The sequence below is a fragment of the Herpailurus yagouaroundi genome, unplaced genomic scaffold, assembly GCF_014898765.1.
Source record: "Herpailurus yagouaroundi ecotype Mexico unplaced genomic scaffold, PumYag 166, whole genome shotgun sequence".
NCBI lineage: Eukaryota > Metazoa > Chordata > Mammalia > Carnivora > Felidae > Herpailurus > Herpailurus yagouaroundi.
The window spans coordinates 13209443-13215442 of NW_024412407.1; the positions used below are offsets into that span (position 1 = coordinate 13209443).

At 35.4% G+C, this 6000-nt stretch overlaps 1 protein-coding gene across 2 annotated transcripts in view; it reads right to left on the reverse strand.

The window, feature by feature from the left end:
• Positions 1-6000, reverse strand: part of CNTN1 (contactin 1) — a 171648-nt gene that overhangs the window by 95966 nt on the left and 69682 nt on the right. The gene's annotated exons all lie outside the window — the stretch shown is intronic.

Consider the following 6000-nt stretch of genomic DNA (forward strand, 5'->3'; position numbering starts at 1 on the left):
GGGAGTGGCTTTCTAAGGTACATTTGCTTCATGCCAAATGTCATACCTTTTAAAGTGCACCATATAGATCTTTTTCTTTTAATTTTTTAAAGTTTATTTATTTATTTTGAGAGAGCGAGACTGAGAGAGAGTGCAAGTGGGGTAGGGGCAGAGAGAGAGGGGAGAGAATCCCAAGCAGGCTCCGCACTGCCAAGGCAGAGCCTGATGCAAGGCTCAAATTCACGAACTATGAGATCACTACCTGAGCTGAAACCAAGAGTTGGGCGCTCAACTGACTGAGCCATCCAGATGCCTCACATCATGTAGATCTTTTAATGATTGTATGCATATATTAACTATAGTATTAGAGAAAAATCATGTAATTTATAGGATGACCAGCCACCTCTTTCCCTTACCCATAACTAAGTATAATTTGATTATTAGAATTAGACCACTTCACCACACTATTATCTCTCTGGTGGTGACTACTTAACTATGAGAAATAATATGTAAAAACTCGCTTTTGCTGACTGCTTATTGCAAATTTTGTCCTTATGAGAAATGGTAACAAAGGGTGCCAAATTCACTTGTCACTTTAAACACATGAGATTTCTATATCTTTTCAATAAGAACTGGAAGTATTAATTTTGGATATATTCTGTGCAAACACCACTCCCCTTACTCCCTGGCCTTTAAATAAAGTTTTGGTAGATTTTGCTATATTAGCAGAGTTTGCTTCTCTGAACCCTGAGGTTTTAAGTCTGGTAAGAGAGGATTCTGCACAGTCACACAGCAAGTCTCCCTAAACTGCCATACAATAGAATTCCATTTCCTTGATTTAGGCACCTTAGCTACCAGCTTACACCAGAACATATCAGATGGTGACATCAGACAGATTTGACATATTACTGTCAGTAACGGTCCATTGCTCCTGGAGAGATTCTCAGGAACACGTGGAGTTGCTCAAGCTCTGGTGTTGACAGCCAGTAAGACGGGAAGGAGCTGAAGTTTAGAGGTATATTCTTCAGTGTGACAGAGCCTCGGATCACTACATCTTGGCATGTCATGAGTTACTTGCTACTCACATGTTTGTGCATTTCTTTTCTAAAATGAAGTGGATTCAAGGTTGTCCCTGCAACATGCTAACTCTTAGCTTACTTGCATCATCCCGACGCACTTTAAAAGGAGTTGGCATTCTCGCTGCCCTGGGAAATTCACAGAAACACAGCCAGCTTCCTCACCTCCTCTCGTGTCCATAGAGTGACCATTACTGATGGCTAATATTGGACAATTAGAAATTAAAATAGTGTTTTACTTTTTAGGGAAAAAAAAAGCCTTGGGATTTATGCCAGAATGGGCATTGACTTGTAAGTGTACTGGGCAGTCAAATAGTATAACGGGAAAGTGCAGTAGCAGAGGAAAGACAGAAGTCACTGCTGTGCTGATGTAATGATAGGTCCTAAGTCAAATTTAGATAACACATGGGGTATTCTGTCAAGTATGGGATCCTGTAGTTACCTTTAAGGAGGAAGTGGAGAGGATGCGAAACATGGTTGCATCATAGTTCAAATCCACAGCTGGGTTTGTAGGATATCAAGAGAGAGTCTACAGAGTCAGTTACAGAATACTTTTCACATTTCTTCCTTTCTCTTTGAGTATATCTTAATTAATTTGATGATATCAAGATTTTACTTTCCTCTCTAACCTAACTTTGAATGATCATCAATACTTCAGAGTGGTTTGGGTAGACAATTTAATTAACTTGATAAAATAAACCACATGCCAACAGTGAAACAGATGTAAAATAAAAATGATATGATCTGGCTTTTATATGTTGTGAAGTTAAGCATTAAGTGAAGTAAAATAAGTTATATAGTAAATTTAGAGCACTGGTATCTGGCCACGTTCTGGCTTTATAAGGTGAGAGCTGAAGATTATTCCTTTTCCTTTTTTAAATTCCCTCTGCTTATGAAATGGGATTACCAGTTATTACACTACTACCTCACAGCAATTTTAAGATGCAACAAAAAGATGATATGATAAAATTTATATGAGAGTCCTATAGACATATCCATTATAAAGTAAAACATTTAAATATTTGAATAGGTGAATGTTATCTATTTAAAAAAATTAATGTTGATTTATTTTTCAGAGTGAGAGACAGACAGAGCATGAGTGGGAGAGGGGCAGAGAGATAAGGAGACACACACAGAATCTCAAGCGGGGTCCAGGCTCTGAGCTGTCAGCACAGAGCCTGACTTGGTGTTCGAACTCACAGACCTCATGATCATGACCTGAGCTGAAGTCAGAGGCTTAACAGACTGAGCCACCCAGGTGCCCCTTGAATGAATCAATTTTAAAGCTAAAGAGCACATATAGTTATTGTTTTTGCTATTATAATTGCATGATGCTGAGTAGCTATATATATGTGTGTGTGTGTGTATATATATATATATATATTTTTTTTTTAACTACTGTAATTTCCCCTGTTATTAGGTCAGCTATAAATTATCGTGGGCAAAAATAAAATTGCAAAATCGGCATCAGTGACTTTCTATGGAATAAAAAGTTCTTACCAATAAAGAAAGAGGCCTAGTTTTTAAATTTTCCAAATTTATTATTTTATCTCATTGAATATATCTGGATTAGTGTTTTGTTATATTGTGTTCCAGCCATGAGCTAGATGTTACATCTGTAGTCAGGCTGCTTGGATTCAAATCTCATTCTGCTTAGTAGCTGTATGACCTTAAGCCTCATTGGAACTCATTTTTTTTATGTGTAAATTGGGGATAACAATAGTATCCATCACTTAAAACAGTGCCTGTTAAGTAATAAGCCTTTAATTAATATTATGTATCTTTATATAGGAATTACATGATATATGGTAAGTAATATGTATTTTAATACCATATGTCTTTATGATACTCTATCTTCTATATTATACATTAAATTATATAATTATATATCTTTACTTTTATTTTATATTCATAATATAATGTTTTTCATGGCCTGAAGATTGGAGTTGTAAACATAATATTCTTCCAACATACATTGAAATTATTTTCAAAATATGAACTAATTGTCGCTTATGTATGCTCATAAACACTTTTAACTATCTCTGTCTGAACTGTTGTTATAATTTGACATAACTGGCATAATTGTCACATAAATTTGGCACCATTGGTAAATACACCAGTTGTATAAAGCCTACTATACAGCACTGCAGTGGAGCATGTAAAAGTGTACCATGGCTATTAAGCTCTGTAAAGCTTTCCTCCTTTCTCTCCTGGAATCAGAGTGAGGAGAAGTGAGTTTGCTGATTATTTGTTAAGGGATCCGTGGATACAGACAGACTGTGTAGCAAAGAGTAAGTTTCAGTTTGCCAAAAGCTGACCAGTTTGATTATGAGACGAAGAGGGTCAGGAACAATTAATTAACGAAGAGAAGAAACCCTCCATGAAAACGTCTCTCATTGCATTCCATTGAGGAAAAAGAGAAGTAATCCAAATCTTCATCCGTGTATGTACTACAGTGTTGTGTATGAGCTTATGATTCTTACACAATTATGTTTTAATTTTTGAATTTGTAAAATGAGGTGTTACACTAGATCAATTTCAAGACCCATCTTAAAGCATAAAATCGTATGACTCATTCTGAATGAATTACATAATGTGTTGATATATTTGAAAATCACCTTGAATTTATATCAATTTACATTGAACTTACACTGAGGAATACAATTTCAAATCATTGGTGTACTTTATAACTTCAGTAGTATTGGAAGAGTTGTTATTTTTACTAGAGCTTTAAAAAAAAAGAGCTTTAAAAAATAGAACTACTACTGAGTTCTAACTTCGAAGCAATCAAGCTACTCTCTAAATTCTGTATTTATTCAAAACAGATACACATTCCAGCTCATTATTTCAGTATTAGTATGTAACAGTTATGGAGATCTGCCCCCTAGCAGCTTTTGAATCTGTTGATCTCAATGGAACGGAGAATGCTTAATTTCTGGGCAGGCTTTCACTATTAATAGATGTATCACTGTGGTTTAGTGCCAAGTGGGCTCAGGATGCCTCAGGATGGCGCCCAGTCAGTCATTGTTCCAGCCAGTGTGGGCAGCAAGGGCCATTTTCCTGTCTCAGTCCTGTGAGGGCTGATGAGATGGAATCTTTAGTCTGTGTCTGTGGCAAACTTTCTTGGACAACACAAGTGGAAAGTAGAGGCAATTATCCAAGTATCTGAGGTAAATGTGTGTTTTTCTGACCCAAATACTTGAAAAACTACCTCAACTCTTCTCTTTGGTTTGATTATGATTATCTGGACACATCTTTCTGCCTTTATAAGTGTATCTCTTTTCTGGATGTCTTCATATGAGTGCGTATGGTGGCAGGGGTGGTAAGTTGTGTGCGTATTGGTATGCCTAACTTGGTACACATACTACAGGAAACTTTTCTGTCTGTTCTTCCAAATTTTATAGAGACTAAATTGATTAATTTCAAAGACCTTTGAAATTCATTTAAGCATGCCATGTCTTAATAGTTTTGAATACAAATCCATAGTCTCATATTGGATAATAATTTGAATATAGGATTTCTTAAACACAATTGGAATATTTATGCCAGATACCACAAAAATCTAAATTGTGATTTAATACCAGAAGTTCCACAAATCTTAACATGACAGCAGACTTTCTTTCCTTTTGCTTTTACTCATAGCCAAGGACTCTAGGTTAGCCATACAGGTAGAATTCCAAATAACCCAGGAATTAATAGTTTAATCTCTTTTAGTGACTGTCTTTGGTTTTATCTTTTTCCACAATGTGTTAAACCCTTAACTGGTATTTATTAGCATATGCCACACAATGGGAAGGAAAGAGAAAAGAGCAGAAGCCGTAATCTCTAACTTTTACTACTTAGTAGCAGCAATTCTAGAATGGACTTGGTCATCGTTCTGATACTACACCAAATTAACTATAGAAAGCTTTAAAGTATTAGCTACAGAAGTTTTAGAAATTAACTATAGATTTTATTTATTTGTATTCTCTGGAAGAAGCTCTAATACAATGACAAAACTGGACTGCTTATCACTAAGCAGATGGTAATACAGGGCAAATCTCTCTTAGAGTCCAAATTTACAAAATGAAGGCATAGGAATTATCTAAATGACTTCTAGGATTAATATTAAATTTAAAATTGTATATTCAAATTTGAACATAACTGCAGAGATTTCATGTAGTTATTGTGAAGAGCAAACAAGATGTAATTAATGCATGATTTGACAATAACAGAACCAATAAAGCCTTTTGATCTTAAAGAAAATGTTTATGTATTCCATATTTTTTAAGGAAAGAGTACTAACTAACCTGAAACAACAATATGTGAGTAAATGCATCAAAACCAATTTTGCCTGGATATGCTCTGGATATGAACTCTGCTAATATAAAAGAGCTGAGCATTTCCTCTAGAAAAGACCACTAGCCAACCATTGATTTAAAATATAGCAATACTGGGGCACCTGGGTGGCTCAGTCAGTTAAACATCTGACTTTGGCTCAGGCCATGATCTCGAAGTTCATGAGTGCAAGCCCCACGTCACGCTCTGTGCTGACAGCTCACAGCCTGGAGCTTGCTTTGGATTCTGTCTCTGTCTCTGTCTCTGTCTCTCTCTCTCTGCCCCTCCCCCGCTCGTATCTATCTCTCTCTCTCTCTCAAAAATAAATAAAAACGTTAAAAATAAAATAAAATAAAATAAAATAAAATAAAATATAGCAATATTATTCAGATAAAATGTATATTGACAATTTCCATCAGGTTATTTATTTGGCTATGTTATCTTAACTTATTCAATGCAGGTTTTAAAAGTGGGTTAGTCATCAGCCAAAATGATCTCCTTAAGAAAGAATCTGGTAACCATGTCATTAGGCCAAGTAATAAAAACTTCAATGAATTACATCAAATAAAAATGACATCTAACATATCTATTTCCATTCTGCAACTGTACTCTGCTTTAGGAATAAAGC